The sequence below is a fragment of the Alexandromys fortis genome, unplaced genomic scaffold (assembly GCF_014885135.2).
Source record: "Alexandromys fortis isolate MF-2015 unplaced genomic scaffold, M_Fortis_MF-2015_v1.1 scaffold_97, whole genome shotgun sequence".
In the NCBI taxonomy this organism is placed as follows: domain Eukaryota; kingdom Metazoa; phylum Chordata; class Mammalia; order Rodentia; family Cricetidae; genus Alexandromys; species Alexandromys fortis.
In genome coordinates, this window is record NW_026067981.1 from 1,635,703 (window position 1) to 1,651,357 (window position 15,655).

At 41.4% G+C, this 15,655-nt stretch overlaps 1 long non-coding RNA gene across 1 annotated transcript in view; it reads left to right on the top strand.

Annotated features, from left to right (window-relative positions):
- The window catches only part of LOC126511327 (uncharacterized), a 112,679-nt gene extending 98,573 nt beyond the window's left edge, over nt 1-14,106 (top strand). The window contains exon 5 of the long non-coding RNA XR_007594662.1: nt 13,663-14,106. This is a non-coding gene — a long non-coding RNA (uncharacterized lncRNA). The remainder of the gene's footprint in view (nt 1-13,662) is intronic.
- The last annotated feature ends 1,549 nt before the right edge of the window (nt 14,107-15,655 follow it).

Genomic DNA, 15,655 nt, shown 5'->3' on the forward strand with positions numbered 1-15,655 from the left:
TCTAGACAGAGTGTAAGTTAGCAAGAGCAAAACACGTAGTGATCTTTTTAGAAATTTAACCCCCTTTGACAAGTATTTTCCTCACTGTTGAGGAATGGGATATTGTGACTGATACTTGCCATGGTTACTTGTAAACTCCATACAGCTGAGTTGTAGAGTCCCTAATTAGACATCTGGCCTTTTACATGGAGGCTGAAAAGATTTTTTTTTTAAAAGGGAAATGACTAAACGTTGTAAATATGTATTTAAAGTTCTGCTAAAATGATGGAAAAATATTATTGCTCTCTTTGTTGCAATTTAGACCAATAATACGTTTCTAGAATTCTGAAGTTTATTTATCTAGAATTGAACTAATAGCTAAGCGTTTGTTCAAACCTCAAATCATAGTCCAAATTATGGAAAATATTCTTGGACTCCCATGATTATTTTCAAAGAACTGAAAAGCAATTCCTCATTTTTTTTTGCTTTTAAAAAGAAAAACAAAAATGGAAAAGGAATCTTTTAAAATAATTTTGGACTTACAAAAGGAAAAATGCATGGCTCTCTAGATTGTTTGGAGTAGGTTTTCCTGTTTTTGATATGTGTTATTACTCAGGTTTTATTGCTAATTTTCTACTAAGAGGGAATAAAACATGGACTCCTGGATGTACAATCTTACAGCACTCTGTCTTGGGTTGTGAACTTTTTCTGCTTTCTGGAGATACCCTGACACCAAATCTAGCTTTACTGGGGACCACTGAATGTTTAGAAGCCTCTAAACAAATTACATTCTTCACAACAATGTGAGATCAGAAAGGGGAGTGTGCATTTTAACCACGCCCATCTGGAAAACCAGAAAGAATGCCCACAACTCAAGTTAGCTACGTTGGGACCCAAGCACCTTCGCACTCTTAGAGGGAGGAGATGTGATTCACACGTTTCTGGAAGCCATTTGAGTAACTTGTGTTAGACAAAATAAAGCAAAAACATTTTTAAAGTATATATTCTTTCTGACTCTGCAACTTTACCCCTGAGTTTATATTAAGGAAACCAATGGATATTTTTACAAGGATATATGGATATTCATCACCTTGTTGTTTATAGTAATGAAACAGAATTCAAAATAACCCAGTGCCCATCAATCAAGGATTGATTAAATAAATGGTTATTCGTCTGGACAACAGGATACTATGCAATCATTCAAGAGAAGATATTTATTAACTTAGAGAATGACCATGACATATTGTTAAGTGACAGAAAGAGAATGCAAATGTTGATGCCTTGTGGAAAGAAATGTGAATTTAGGCATGCAAGAACGTTGGATTAGCTATGAGGGCTGGTCTGCTAATTTAAAATTAACCACAGTTTCATAGAAAAGTCTACAAACTACCTTATTTTCTTTATTATTAATTATCATACTTTCTGAATATATATTTATATATTTACTTAGAGAATTAAGACTTTCACTTTACAGATATACAAGAAAAGACAGTAGAAAGAGGTCCTTAAATAATAACCATAGTTTGGTCACCTCACCTTTCAAACAATCTCTTTGGCTCTTAATTTATCGTTCCTCACCACTGTTTCACGCAAGCCCCTGCACTCTGTACTGTATTCGATGACTGTTTCATCTTGGGAGTTTTCTCCCTTGTACCAACTCCTCTTGTCTTCTCCATCCCATCTTCTGGAGATCATTGCATCCTCCTTTCTCTTCTTCTATCTACCTCCCCTCTATGCTTGGTTTCCCTCTACATCTCCTAGCTTGCGGAAGATTTCTTGCCTTGTCCTCTCTACAAATACAAGCATACACACTTCCTTGTGTCACCAATGTGTGTAAGAACAACATGTGTAAAAGCATTCTACCCAACATGGTTTCTTCCTTTTCTATCACAGATTTTTTTTTTCCTGGAAAAATGGCGAATGAACTTTTAACTAAAAGTCCAGTAGCCTTGTATTATAAAAATTTAATTTTTATATTTTATTCTGATCATCCTCAATATGCATAAATTGTGATATATTTATGGCTAAGAGTCTGATTTGTGGTGTTATCCTGCTTGTGTTTATCTTTACCTCTACTTACAATAGCCCAGCTATGGAACCAGTCTAAAAACCCAGGTATGGACATATACATAGGCACATACAATGGAGTTTTAATCAGCAGCTAAGAAAAATGAAAACTATATTACCTGAAGAAAACTGGTGGAATTATATGGAAATGAGTACCTTAAGTAAAGTAAGCCAAACAGACAAATATTGCATATTTGATATGGAAGCAAAAGGAGGGTTATGTAGAGGGAATAGAGAAAATTAGGAATAAGACAAAATATTGCCGACTTTCTCCTATATGTGGAATCTACATTTAACATATATACATATATATGATATAAAATCAGAAGGAGGATTCTTATAGAAATGAGGGGTACCAGCAGAATGAGGCAAGATGGCTGGAGGTAATATTGGTGGTGATCTTGAGGAGGACACAATGATATATGTGTATTTAAAATGTCATGACAAAGCCCATTATTCTGTACGCTAACCGTTCACACACACACACACACACACACACACAGAGTAAACAACTTTCTATTTCAGTTTTTATTTTGAACACCAGGAAAGACACTGAGTGCTGCAACAATGTGGGCAACTTACACTTCAACACGAGTTAACTCACTGTTCACTGTCCCTAATGTCCTAAGCCAATTGTATTTAGGTTAAGGGAAAGAAATAAAGCCAGTTAAAAAGCTTTCATGAATGCCGAGTGAGATAAACTACATTGGAGAAATTAGGATGACAACTTTGTACTCAGTAGTACCCCCCCCAAAAAAAAAAAAACAAGGAATGAGAAGTCGAGTCCTGAGAAAGGGAAAGAGCTGCTTCATGTGCCCTGGCTCCCGCCTGCACTGGAACTCTACAAGAACCACAGCTGTTACAGCCGAATTACTGCATTTAGAGCTGAGTTCCCAATGTCTAAACGCTCCTTGGACGCTGAAATTGCGTGTTACTTCTTGGGAACCACGGTTATTCTGGATGACTGATTCCAATTATTTCCTTTACCCCCAACTAACTGCCAGCAAAATCAGGACTTAAGTCTGAGATTTCTAATTCCAAAGGTTTTTCCTCCTTCTCCATACTAGGCTACCTCACAACCTATTCACCTGGCCTAGCTAATAGTCATTATTAATAATGAGGTCAACAATAATAAAACCAGATCAGTAACAGGTGCTGTCACTACTGGGTTGTTGAAATCAGTTGTATCACAGGCATTGCACGAAACAGGAACTAGGAGCTGTGTGACCCATTCCCACACTCTTGGTTTTGCTTCTCAGTCTCTCTTAAGCCGATTTCTTTCTCTCCGTGGCACTGGTTGAGCCCCTCACCTGACCTGCAGAATGAAACTGCTTTGTAGGCAGTTACCTCTGGCCACCTTAGATGTCTGTGAACAGAGGTTAACTTTCAATTTACATTTAGGAAAAAAAAGGGTTTCAAAACACAAATTCTATTATGCTTCTTCAATACTTAAAACATGACAGGGACTTTCCAGGTGTGTTCCAACAGAGAGGAGACTGCTGGTATTGCCTGAGTAGTTTCAAGTCCACTTTGAGGCTCTAATCCTGCCCCTCCCACTCCACTGTCTGCCCTTCAGTCAGCTTGTCCGTGAATGTGCTGGGTCCCCCATCCTTCCATCTCTTTGTCTGTAATGGAACCTCTCTGCAAACTTGCTTCGCCTATAGAATCGCTACCTAATCTTCATATCTCAGCTTGAGTCATATCCTTGGGAAAGCCCATCTTGATCCCATATTTTGGTTGAATTTATCACAGCCTTTGCTGCCATTTCTTCTCTCTAGAGCACTTACTTCATAATTGTTAGTGTGGTTCTTTGATTCCTATCTCTCCCCCCGCCCCTATTTAAGCTGGGAACTCTAACAACCATAAACATGCCTGTTTTGTTCATGCTGGTTCCCTAGTGCTTAGCATATGATACTTTTTTAAACAATTATTTGGTAGATAAATATGCTTAGTGGATGCGTGCTGTGGTAACTGCTGCATCACACAATACACCTGCAGATCGGTGGCTAAAAGTAGAAACTGCATCTGTATTAGACTTTATTTCCAGTGCTGAACACGTGCCTGGGTTAGTAATGTATGCTGGCTAACATTTGCACAGATCCCTTTATCTGATTCTCGTGTTACTCTGTAGCACAACAGAGTGGAGACAGAAGGGGAAACAGTTTTGATGAAGTATCAGGAGGTGAGAAAGGTCTGTAGTTTCTCTACTAGTGTTCCCATGAGGTTAAAATAAGAATACACTTGAGACAAATGAGAACGATACACATCTTTCATTAGGCCCTTGTAAAGGCCGAGTTTCATGGCAGTGTAACCCAGAAATTCCATTCCAACATACTTACCCCAAAGAAATGAACAAAATAAATATGCTTTCCCTCTCTTCTTTTCTCCCCTGTATGTGTATAGATATACATATATAACATAACACACACGCATTTATATATATTATATAATAAAAACATTGAAAACAGGCAGATGAGAGCAGCTGGTGTGCAGTGTTATTTTGATAATCACTTTTAATAATTATATTTATCCCATTCTTCCCTGCAGTCTTCTGTGAAAGCCGCGTTGGAATCTGGTTATAACTGGAATTGATTCTGAAGTGTCCTTGCTACTGTTTATTATTACTCCACCATTCTTAGCACGTTACCCAGGAAGGCCTGGACACTTCGCTCCCCAGATCTCGTTGTTACATCCCTGTACCACTCCTCCTTTGCGATTTGGATATTCTTCCTACTACTTTTTCTTAAATACAGGTCCACACGGTTTTCCATCCACGGGAAGGGGGTCACCTCTCCATGAGGACTCCTGAAACTGCTAATACCAATAAAGACCCCTGATCCATCACAATACACACCTGTGAGAAGTTTAATGCAGAAATTAGGAACAGTAAGAGATTAGTACAGACCACTAATGATAAAATGGAATGATTATAGTTCCAGGCAGACCTTCAGTGTCTCCATCACCAGCACACTGCCCTTGCTCCAGCTCAGCTACTTGCTAGCTTTTTGCAGTTCATTGCAAGTGTCTCTGACCAGCCACTGGCTGCTAGTCTCTGCTGGTTTTCTATTGAGACTGTCCTCTTTCTAATTCCTAACTACAATGTTGCAATCCTTAGGTCCAAATGTTTTAAAGGTTTCTTTTGCATAGCGAATGAGCTCAAGTTCCTCAGCCAGCCCTTCAAGGTCACGACAAGGCGTCCACTTGACATTTTAACCCTGTTTCCTAGTGCTCTCCTATCTCTTAATCCTACATTCCAAACAAACGAAACCAGCTGTTTCTTCCCCCTTCCCATCCATTCTGACCCAATTGAAACCGCTCACAATTTGCTCCCTAACTTTCCCAACGGAACGCATCTCCCCAACTACAGACATGCCCAGAGCTTTTCTTGATGCTCCCTGAGGGAACTGAGTGTTTCTCTCCTGTTTTAATTACTCCTGCATTTACCCTCTGCCCCCTCATCAGCTGCTTGCTCCTAGAGGGGAAGGGCATTTCGATTTGATTGATCTTTGTGTCAGCCCCTCGTAGTGCCTCATAGAGGGCCTTGAACAGAGCTGAAACTAAATGAACATTTGTTTACTTAACTAATGAAAGCCACATGGGAGAGAAATGTAAGTTAAACAGAAATACAGATATTTAGACCTAGGTCATTCCTTAGCACTTCTATTACTGCACGGTTAATTTTTGTCATGTGTGTGCTATTGCTGAACCCTTCAGTTCCCCTCTCTGCTGCAATTCCCTTTATACCAGTCGTGTCTTTAAACGCTGGCAAAGGATTCTTTTAACGCATGGGTTTCAGAGCGCAGGGAGAGCTCTAGGTGGCCAGATGGAAGATCCGCTTTAGAAATAGCACCAGCACATAGGTGAACGCGGTCACTCTCCACGGCTTCTGTAAACTCTATCCCCTCGGTGGGAAGCCAACTGTCCCAGAGGACTTTCCTCAGAATACCACTTCTGAGTTGAAGTAATATCAGGAAGTCGGCATCAGGCTATATTCTCTGATTAAGTGCCCTTTTAATCTCTAATTCATAAACCGTTTCATATGACAACAGACCCTCTGCAGCAGAGTCCAGCTGTTTTAGGGTAAGGTGTCTGTTTATTGTGGAAGGAAGTATTGATCAAATTCAAAGCTAGCACTGATCTCAGGTCCTCAACCAAAGTTCCTATTATAGCACTAGAAAAACTGATGTCCAGAAATGCAAGCCCTTGGTTAAGGGAACATAGATAATTAAAAGAACTGAGAGGGGAACCAGGCCTCCTCCTCCCCCATCCAGAGCTGGCTGGATCACGAAAGATTCTGTGTAAGATAGTTGCCACAGTATGTGTTCTCGTGTTCCTCCTCTTTACCACAGTAGGGATTACTGTCTTCTGTTCTGCACACGTGTGCAGTGGCATGCACTGGACACAGGTGTGTGTGTGTGTGTGTGTGTGAGAGAGAGAGAGAGAGAGAGAGAGAGAGAATAAAAATGTAATTTAACATTTTTGTAAATCACAATTACATCATTGCTGGTATGTGCCAGGCAGGCTCTGTAACATATAAGTGATGTACATGTTCACCTTGTTCTGTAACCGCCTCCTCAGTAGTATTAATTCCACTTCATGGTGGACAGAACTAAACTGTTAATATTGTAATCAACAGCTTCCCTACCTGGAGCAATTTTCCTTTCAGTGCATCCCACAGTAGCTCCCCCCTCCCTTCCACGTGTGTTAAGCGGACTCCAATCAATCAAACCTGATTTTTGTAGGCTAATGCAGGGGAGATCAAGAGAAAGGAGAGACCTTCCTCACAGCTCCCAGGTTGCTTCTCATTCTTTTTGGCATATTTGGGAGTCCCGTGGGCTCTATCATACAACTGTCCTGTCTCCTACGGCTGCCTGCAGCAGAATCCTTGATCCTTTCCTTTATGGCCTTGATATCTGGTCTATTATAAGCCCTGTAACTTGTCACAATTTAGCAACCTTGGTAAGCACAGTTGTCACCAGAACCATCACTAGTTCAGGAAAAGCGAGAGCTAGGGGTTCTCCTTCAGAAGAGACTGGGCATGGCGTGTTTCTGTGTCAGAATATCTTGGGTAGCTTGTGGTTGATTTTCCCGCTCCACAGTGGGATTCATTTTATGGCTTCATATCCTCAGGTCTTCCTCCTCTTTGATACTGAAGAAAGCACAACCACATTTCCCATCTTTCCAAGGAATCTGGGACACTTAATTGAGCTCATTCCTGCAGCATGCAAAACAAACTCTGTTTGAATGGTCTTGTGATTCTATTTGGTGTAAGATGTTGCTTACAATGAAAAATGGCTGCTGAACTTTGCCAAGACAGGGTAGGACCGTCTTTCCAATTTTCCTGCTTCTGAAAATGGTCTGTCAGATATCCTGGGCCTATAGCCAAAGTTGGTTGCCCCAACATTGCAGAGAGACTTTGAGTGACTCTCCAGGCAGCCAGTTGTTTCTGTTATTTCTTGCATCTTTGGGAAGTCATTTGCTTGCATTCTTTGCTTATTCAGGTATTATTAGTTTCCTTCTCGGGTCTTTGATGGGGTTGAAAACTAGATAGTCATAGTTATAATTTTCTCATATTGTACTAGGGCGTATTAGGTACAAGACTTAGACTCTTCAGTATAGGACAGCTATTGGAATAATTTCTGTTATTTGCCAGTTACCTATGGTCTGGATATTTAGAATGTGTTTCTTGTTTGATGTTGTTCTTGTTGGCTGTAATTTCATCTTTGCTTATGTTATTACTTTTTCTTTCTTCTGCACAATACTTAATAGTTGTTCTTATTGCATATAGTTTTATGTTAGGATTAGAACCTTCATATTTAGAAAAAATGGAAGTGTTGGGGATTTTGATTTATTTAGCCAATGGCTTTTAGAGATTATGAACATTAGGGTGTGGTCTTGTTTATGAACACGACAATTTATAAACCGAGGGAGAGAGTCTTGCCCTCTCTTGCTCCTGCACTCTCTTGGGTGGTCAGAGCAAAGCAGGCAGCTTGCTCTTCACCCCTAGACAGAATGACTGGATGAAGATAGTTGGATCAGCAATGGCATCTAAACTGTTCTGTATCAGTGAGTGTTTACCCCTATATTATACCTAAATAAATTCTTGAGAACCCTTAAGAAAAGATGTTGCTTCACTAATGATGCATGTTGGAAATTTTAAAATCTGACCTGTGACTTTCTGGTCATTTAAAGCAAGACTGTGCTCCCTGCATGAGCATCTGTCTCACCTCCTCTGCTCATTACCCAGCTGTAGAGGCATAAAGAGGTTTTGAAGACTCCTGAATAGTGGTGACTCTGGACACGGTCTTAATGACTTATTTATTAGCTGCTTGATTTCGGATACTTTACTTGATTTCTCAAAAACCTCCATTTCTCTTAGACTGAGTAAGCACAATAATAGGTTTGTGGTGACTAAATTGGATAATATGGTGCTAAACGCAGTGTATGTCGGTAGTTGGTGCTTAGTAAGTACTAGCAATTATTATCGTATCGTGATGTCATCACCCAGCAGACAACAGAGGCTCTGGACAGAATACAGATAGGTATCAGAGCAAGTTAAGGATGCAGTCATAACTACAGCACAGAGGAATATTTTCTTGCCATGATTCTTGCCAGATATTATCCTTAAATGCCTATACATCTTGGGTTTATAAATAAAGTTTCAGTTACCTGCAATTTACAACCAAATCACACAGGGCTAAGGGAGCAATGGGATTTGCTCAGCTGAAACGTGCTGCCTGAAAGTTTGGGTTCAGTCCCTAGACCCACTGAGAAGGCAGGTGGGCTCGTGTGTGCTTCTAACCTCAGCACTGAGGAGGCAGAGACAGGCAGATCCTTGGAACTTTCGGGTGAGACAGCATAACCACATCAGTGAGTTTACGGTCCTAACAGCAGACATAGTCTCAAAAAACCAACATGAATTGCAATCCTGGGGGACTACAGTGTAGGCTGACCTACGGCCTCTACATACATGTACACAACAGATACATATCCACACATAAAACATAAAGTGAGGATAAAAGGGGAATTCAGCCATCTCCTCATTAGCCTTTTTACATGGGAGTCAATGAGAAATAGGAAACAGAGAGATAGGCAGGAGGGTTAAGTAGATCTCTTCACTCATGTCCCATTATGGCTCTTTGTAGGCATTGCTCCATGTCAATCAAAGCAAAGGAAGATGCTAAAATTTTGAAACTAGGCAAAAAAAAAAAAAAAAAAAAAGAGGCACAGCTTTGCATGGGTTCTAATAAAAAAAACTGTAAAGAAAAAATGATCTTCTAAAATTCCCTATGGAAGCTGGCCAGGCCAGGCCAAGTCTCGGTCGGAAGCAGGCTCCCTGACTATTTTGGGATTTCTAAGGGAAAAGCCACAGAATGGAGCACAGCTGGACAGCAGGAAGCCAAGGGTTCCATCAGCAAAGACCTCCTCTTGACTTGTTTTGCAGGAGAAACAAAAGTGGGAAGAACCTTTACTCTCCCTCGGGGACACGTTGAATATTCAAAATATTAATTTTGGAATCCCAGTGCCTACATGTTGGAAACACACTGACGTGGAGCTGTGGTTGATTGGATTGGCAAAGAGCTACTCTGAACCTTCTGAGAATGTCATTCCAAGCCTCAGAGCCCCACACAAACTCAAAAGCATATAACAACCAACCCAGAAAACTAGCCAGATGGACTGCAACCCCAGATACCCTAAACAAATCATAAACAAGCACTTGAGACCACCACAGGACTTTCGATTTCAAAGGGGATCTGAGTTTTATTTGACTGCCTACCAATCCTCTGCTGCAAGCAGAGGCCTCACATTCTCATTCTTGCAGACTCCAGAATAGCAAGACAATCCCGGAGACTTGCCTGCCTTAGTTACCCACTGCTGGGGTTGCCCAGGAAGCCATCTCTCTAACCCCTGAGCCCTGTGTGCTAATCCAGTCTGCTAATCTGTTCTTTTGATGTGTGTTCCGAGTTGTTGAAAGGTCTGCATTAATCCTTCTTGTCTTGTTTTTTTTTTTTTTTTTAATAGTGCTTGCTAGTCCCCTATTCCTCATTTGCCTGGCTATTCCTTTAGTGTGGATGATTCTTTCCAGTGGCCTTACAAACATTTCTCTTGAGTTTGAAGAATGCCTTCAAGTATCTTTTCTCATTGACATTTTTCATCATTTCCCTTTACAGAATTCGACTGGCATACCCTGTACTGACTTTCAAATGAGAATTAGCTGCAATCATTTTAGGAAGTGGAAGTACAGATGTTGGTTGGACTGTGGGCACTAAGACGTTAGATCATGAATGAATGGAAAGGATAAATGTAGAGGGAGAGTGGTCATAGCATCCTGATCACAGCAGAAGAAATGGAGGTGGTGAAAGCCAGTAGAGGGGTAGCAATAAGGACAGAGGGGCAAGGAAGAAGATCTCAATAAAGGTAGAATGAAAAAGGCGCAGTGAAGAAATGCATTAGAAAACCTACAATAACCCCAGCTCGCAGAAGGCTAAGATACGGAGGCTGCCCCTCCCAATCAAGCCAGCCTATATTTCTTTAGAAAGACTATTAAAAGATAAAAATTTAACAGTGAAGAGTAGAGAGGGAAAAGGGTGTGAAGAAAATGAAAAAAAAAAACAATAAAATAAACAGAAAGAGTGAGGACACAGCAGGAAAGAGCAGGCCAGCTAGGTTGACAACATGCATTTTATGATGGAGAAATAAGTGCAAACTGGGGATAGCACACGGGGGGTGCAATCTGATGAGGTCATCTGTCTGCTTGCTCATTCCAGTTTTGACTCTCTGTGTCCTTCCCAGGCTCCTAGATGCCAGTCACACCCTTGGGTGGTCCTTCACAAGGCTTGGTCACAGATGTTGTCTCAGCAGTGGGAGGCTCTTCTGGGTCAGGTTGCCAGTGCTGGTTGGGAGTCTGGGCAGTTCCTCCAGAGTCTGGCCGTCAATGCTGGTGTCACTGCTTGTTCCCCATCTCCAGCATGTGTCAGGAACCCGTGTCTTTCCCTGCATACTCGAGCTTCAACCGGGGTTCCATATTGCCAAATACTGTGCAGTTGTGATTCAAAGTTTCTTCCTCACAGTCTAGATATTCTGCTGGCCTGTATCATCATATAATCCCATGGTACTTACTTTGAGGTTTCCCAATCTGTGGTTCCTGGAGAGTCTAGGGTGGCCAACCACAGAAAAAAAAAAAAAAGCCAGTTTTCCCCGTACTCCCCTTCCTCTGCCAATGCTCCGTGCGACTTTTCTCTCATTGTTCTCCCTTCTGACCCCTAAAACATCTGTCACTGAGGGTAAAGGGCAACTTTTCTGAGGTTGTCTTAAGTCACAGTGAGAGTTGCTCCCTCTCATTGGAGGGAGGAGTGCCCCAGACCTACCTTCTGAGATGGGCTCTTGAACTTTTTCTTCTATTTTCTGAAGTTGTCTGTTTTGAAATACAACATTTTTGTATTTGAAACACAAATTTGAAAAACAAATTTTTGAAGTTGCCTGTTATTGAAAATAGAGATTTGGGCAGTCACCCATCCTCTTCTGAACACTCTTTCCCAACCATTCCTGTTTTGTTCCCTGGGATGTCTAGTCAGATGTTCCTTTCTATCACTTAGCATCTTCCAATCTCCAATGCTTCCTCAAGCACATTTCTTTGGAACGAGATACAAATTGCTATCAAGGATTAATCTCTGATTATGCATTTGCATTTGTCTTAAAGGACCAAATAGACTCAGTCAAAGAAATGAAGCTCTAATTGTAGGCAACAGTAAGCAAAGTCAGGAGTTCAAACTATAGCCAAGGAGAACAGACAAAGCAAACAAACCCAACGGAATTGTGGGAAGAATGAAAAGCAACGGTATATATCCAAGAAGACATGGCTGCTCTTTGAAGAAAATGAAAATTACGTTTCAAAACAGGAAGTAGCAGGAGAAGGGCTGTTCTGTTTTCAGGTTTTTCATGGACACTTATGTCTCCTCATCTGGACACAGCACTCTCTAAGGAGGGATTGGCTGAAGTTCAGCAGCTGGGGAGTCCAGTTTTGTGTGTCCAAAACTAGAATCCATGTGCTTGCTTTCTATTCTAAGATGCCTGCTTGCATTTATTTAATTTTTAAGATTACTGTTGTTTTGGGGCTGGAGAGATGGCTCAGTGGTTAAGAGCATTGCCTGCTCTTCCAAAGGTCCTGAGTTCAATTCCCAGCAACCACATGGTGGCTCACAACCATCTGTAATGGGGTCTGGTGCCCTCTTCTGGCCTGCAGGCACACATGCCAGATAGAATATTGTATATATAATAAATAAATTTAAAAAAAAGATTACTGTTGTTTTTAATGTTTATTTCATTTTGAAATAATTTTAGTCTCACAAAAGTCTGCAAAAAGTAACAAAGTATTTCAGTGTTCCCTTTGTTTAGAGGTTCATGTGCTACTGTTATAAAACCACTAAGCAACTATGGAACTCCTAAAAGAACATGGATACTGTACTATCAACTAATCTGAGACTCACTTAATGCAAATCTCATGACTTGTCTCAGGAATGGTGAATTTTTGCTCCAGAGCCCAATGTCTTGTCATGTTTTTGAAGGTCATCTAGTCTGGAACTGTTTCTCAGTCTGGTCTTCAGGCCCTTAAACCATTAGAGCATCCCTTGCTTTTGTGTGCCCGAGACTATCTTTTAATTAATTTGAGGGACTCAGGTTGTTCAAGGATTTCTCAGGAACAACTGAGTCTCTTCTCAGCTCATAGCAGGAGAGGCCATTTGTTAATACCAGTGGTGCAGTTAAGATGGTGACTCCAAGATCCTAAAACCCCAAGTAAATATTTTCCTCTTGTTGTAATTCGCAAAGTTTTATACCTATGGTTCTTTTTGTAACAATAATTACTGTGACATTTGACAAACGATTTTCTGTATCCTTGATGCCTTTGTCATTCTCTCTCCCTTTTGCTCACTGTTTTTCTTCTCTCCCCTCCCTTTTCTCCCTTCTCTTCCTTCATCTATTCCTTCTTCTCCCCTTTCATTCTCTCTCTCTCTCTCTCTCTCTCTCTCTCTCTCTCTCTCTCTCTCACACACACACACACACACACACACACACACATGCCACCCTGCAACCAGAGGGTCCCCACAGCTGTGTCCATGGCTTGAGAAGCCTCCATGTTGTTGCCTTCCCAGTCCTCTTCTCTCATTGCCTGGAGTCATTTCCCTAAACAACTTGAGCATGGTACCTTGTCTCAGTTTCTGTCTCCTAAAGGCAAAATTTACTATGGAAAATGTCATAATTCTGCAATTTTAGCTTATCCCCTGCCTCAGGCTCCTGCATTTCTCTCCTTTGCAAATATTTTCCTGTTTGCAACTTTCCGCCATTTTATCCCCTGAAGATTCCTTATGTCCTTTGTTGGCTTTCCAAGGAGGTGTCAGTCAAATAGGCTTGATGTCTCCATGAGGATTTCATGGTTTTCCTTCCTTTGTGTTCCAGAACTCTACCTCCTTACACCTACGCATAGATTATCTCCACTTTGCTGCCCCATTTCTCCCAATTTCTTCACGTTTAAAAATGGCATAGGGTATGCTCCCCACGTGACTTTTGTTTCTGCCATTTTGTTTTGTGCATTCTTACTAACAGTTGCTTCCCTTTCAGGTGGCCCCTGCCCTGGCTTGATTCTGTGTACTGGTCAGCAGTACCAAATAAGGAGGAAGGTGGAGAGAGCAAAGGACGAAGTCTATGTCTTGGAGTCCACAGTATGTCTTCTCTTGGACGGCATCTCAGCAGCACTGATTTCAGTGTTCAGATGGACCGTATATATGAGCCCCAATAAAACTGCGCACATTGCTGTGTGTGGTGTACCTCTAATTTCAAATTCTCCTCATATTCACTTAAGAAAAACTCTCTGATGCTTGCCTGGCAGGGGAGATACCCGGGTACCCTGGGCACACTGACTCTTGTAATTGCTCCAGATATGGGAAACTCAATGGCATAATTTGTGGTGATGAGGATCAGGACTTGATTTTTTTTTTCCTCTAAATAAATTAATTAAATAAAAAGAAAAGAAAGCAAGTCCGGAATCTGGATTGTAAACAGGAACTACTTCTCTTGTTTATTTTTTTATTGTTGTTGCTTTGTTTTATTTGTTTGTTTGTTTGTGTGCCCCCCAAATGTCAATTCTCAAATTTCCAAGGCTAGGACTAACCCCCAGAGCTCCTTGTACCAATCAGAGGCCATGTAGGGCTTTACTTTGCCAAAATGATCCCTAACCGTCGATAGCCGCAATGCCTGTGAACTTGTTAGAAGCACTGATTGGCGTGTCACAGCTGCAGGCAAAATCTGGTAGAAGTCTGCAGCCTGAACCTTAGGAGGACCTCTGATGATGCTGCAAGTCCTGGAGTGTGACAAAGCCGTTTTATAAGACTCTCTCTTCTCTTCTAAACTAGGGCCAAAGCTTGTCTGAATTCTCGGGTTTCTGATTGATTTTAGTCCAAATATTACAGCATATGGGATCTAGGCTGGTACTTTAGGGTGACAGTTCTTTGAGGAAGATGGACAGTTTTTTCTTTCTTAGCTATCTGGAAAAAGAATGGTCCTGGACCTGAGGCTAGAGGCCCAGCTCAGCCCCAGATCTGCATCTCATTAGTTGTTGACCCCAGACGAGCCACTTAACCTCTCCAGGCTCCTCTGGGCCATGTAAATGCCACATCATCGAACAACAAGGGTACTCTCTGTGTTTCCTCATTAGCCGAAGTTTAAGTGACTTAAGTGAAAAGGTTTCTGTTTTCCCTCCTGTGAGATGTCACCGATGGGAAGTGCTCTGTCATAGCTTTGAAGCTTCAACTATTGCTAGTCTTAATTTAAGTAAATCCATTCATGTCGAGAGACAGTGACAATTTCCCCCATGTCATGGTAATTTGGTTAAATTTCAAGTCTTCGCCATAGCTTCAGCGCACATGGGAAGCCTGCTTTCTGTTGGTTCTGAGCCCTGCTTAGACAGAGAATACCAAGTGCAGGGGGAGAGTGTCCAAGCCTTGATGCACAGGGCAAGATGGAGTCTAACTCATGCTGAAATCGGCATGCTCTTTCTGATTCTTCTGTGGCTCACCCCGTTTTTAGTTGAGATTATTGTAATTCTTTCTCCTTGACCAAATAGTTACTGTTGGAATTTTTCTCTGTTCTATGTACAGTTTGTGACAACCATAGCAAAAAAAATGCATGAACGGATGATCCTCCCCACATCAGAGAACTTTTGCTCCAACATCCAAATGGGTTCATGCATTTCTTCATTTATCTGATCATTGAAATTGAAAGAGTCTGCTGGCCAAACTGTGACTAGTTCCTAAGAGTCTGTGATCAGACCTAAAAACAGAGAGCAAGCATTTGAGGCTTGGAGGGCAATTTGACATTGGCATGCTATCCATCCTTGTATAAATAGACCGGCCTCGTGGGACAAAACAGAGACCACTGTGGGTGTGATTAAACTCAAGTGACTTCATGTGGCCTGAGTTGACAGTCTCACCCTGGGAAGAATGGATATATAATTAGGGAGGTGCAACAGACCTCCCAAATGTGGATCCCTTGCTCAAAATTATTTAGAATCCCAAGATGGTAGCAGAAATATATTATACCAATGCACTAACCAAGA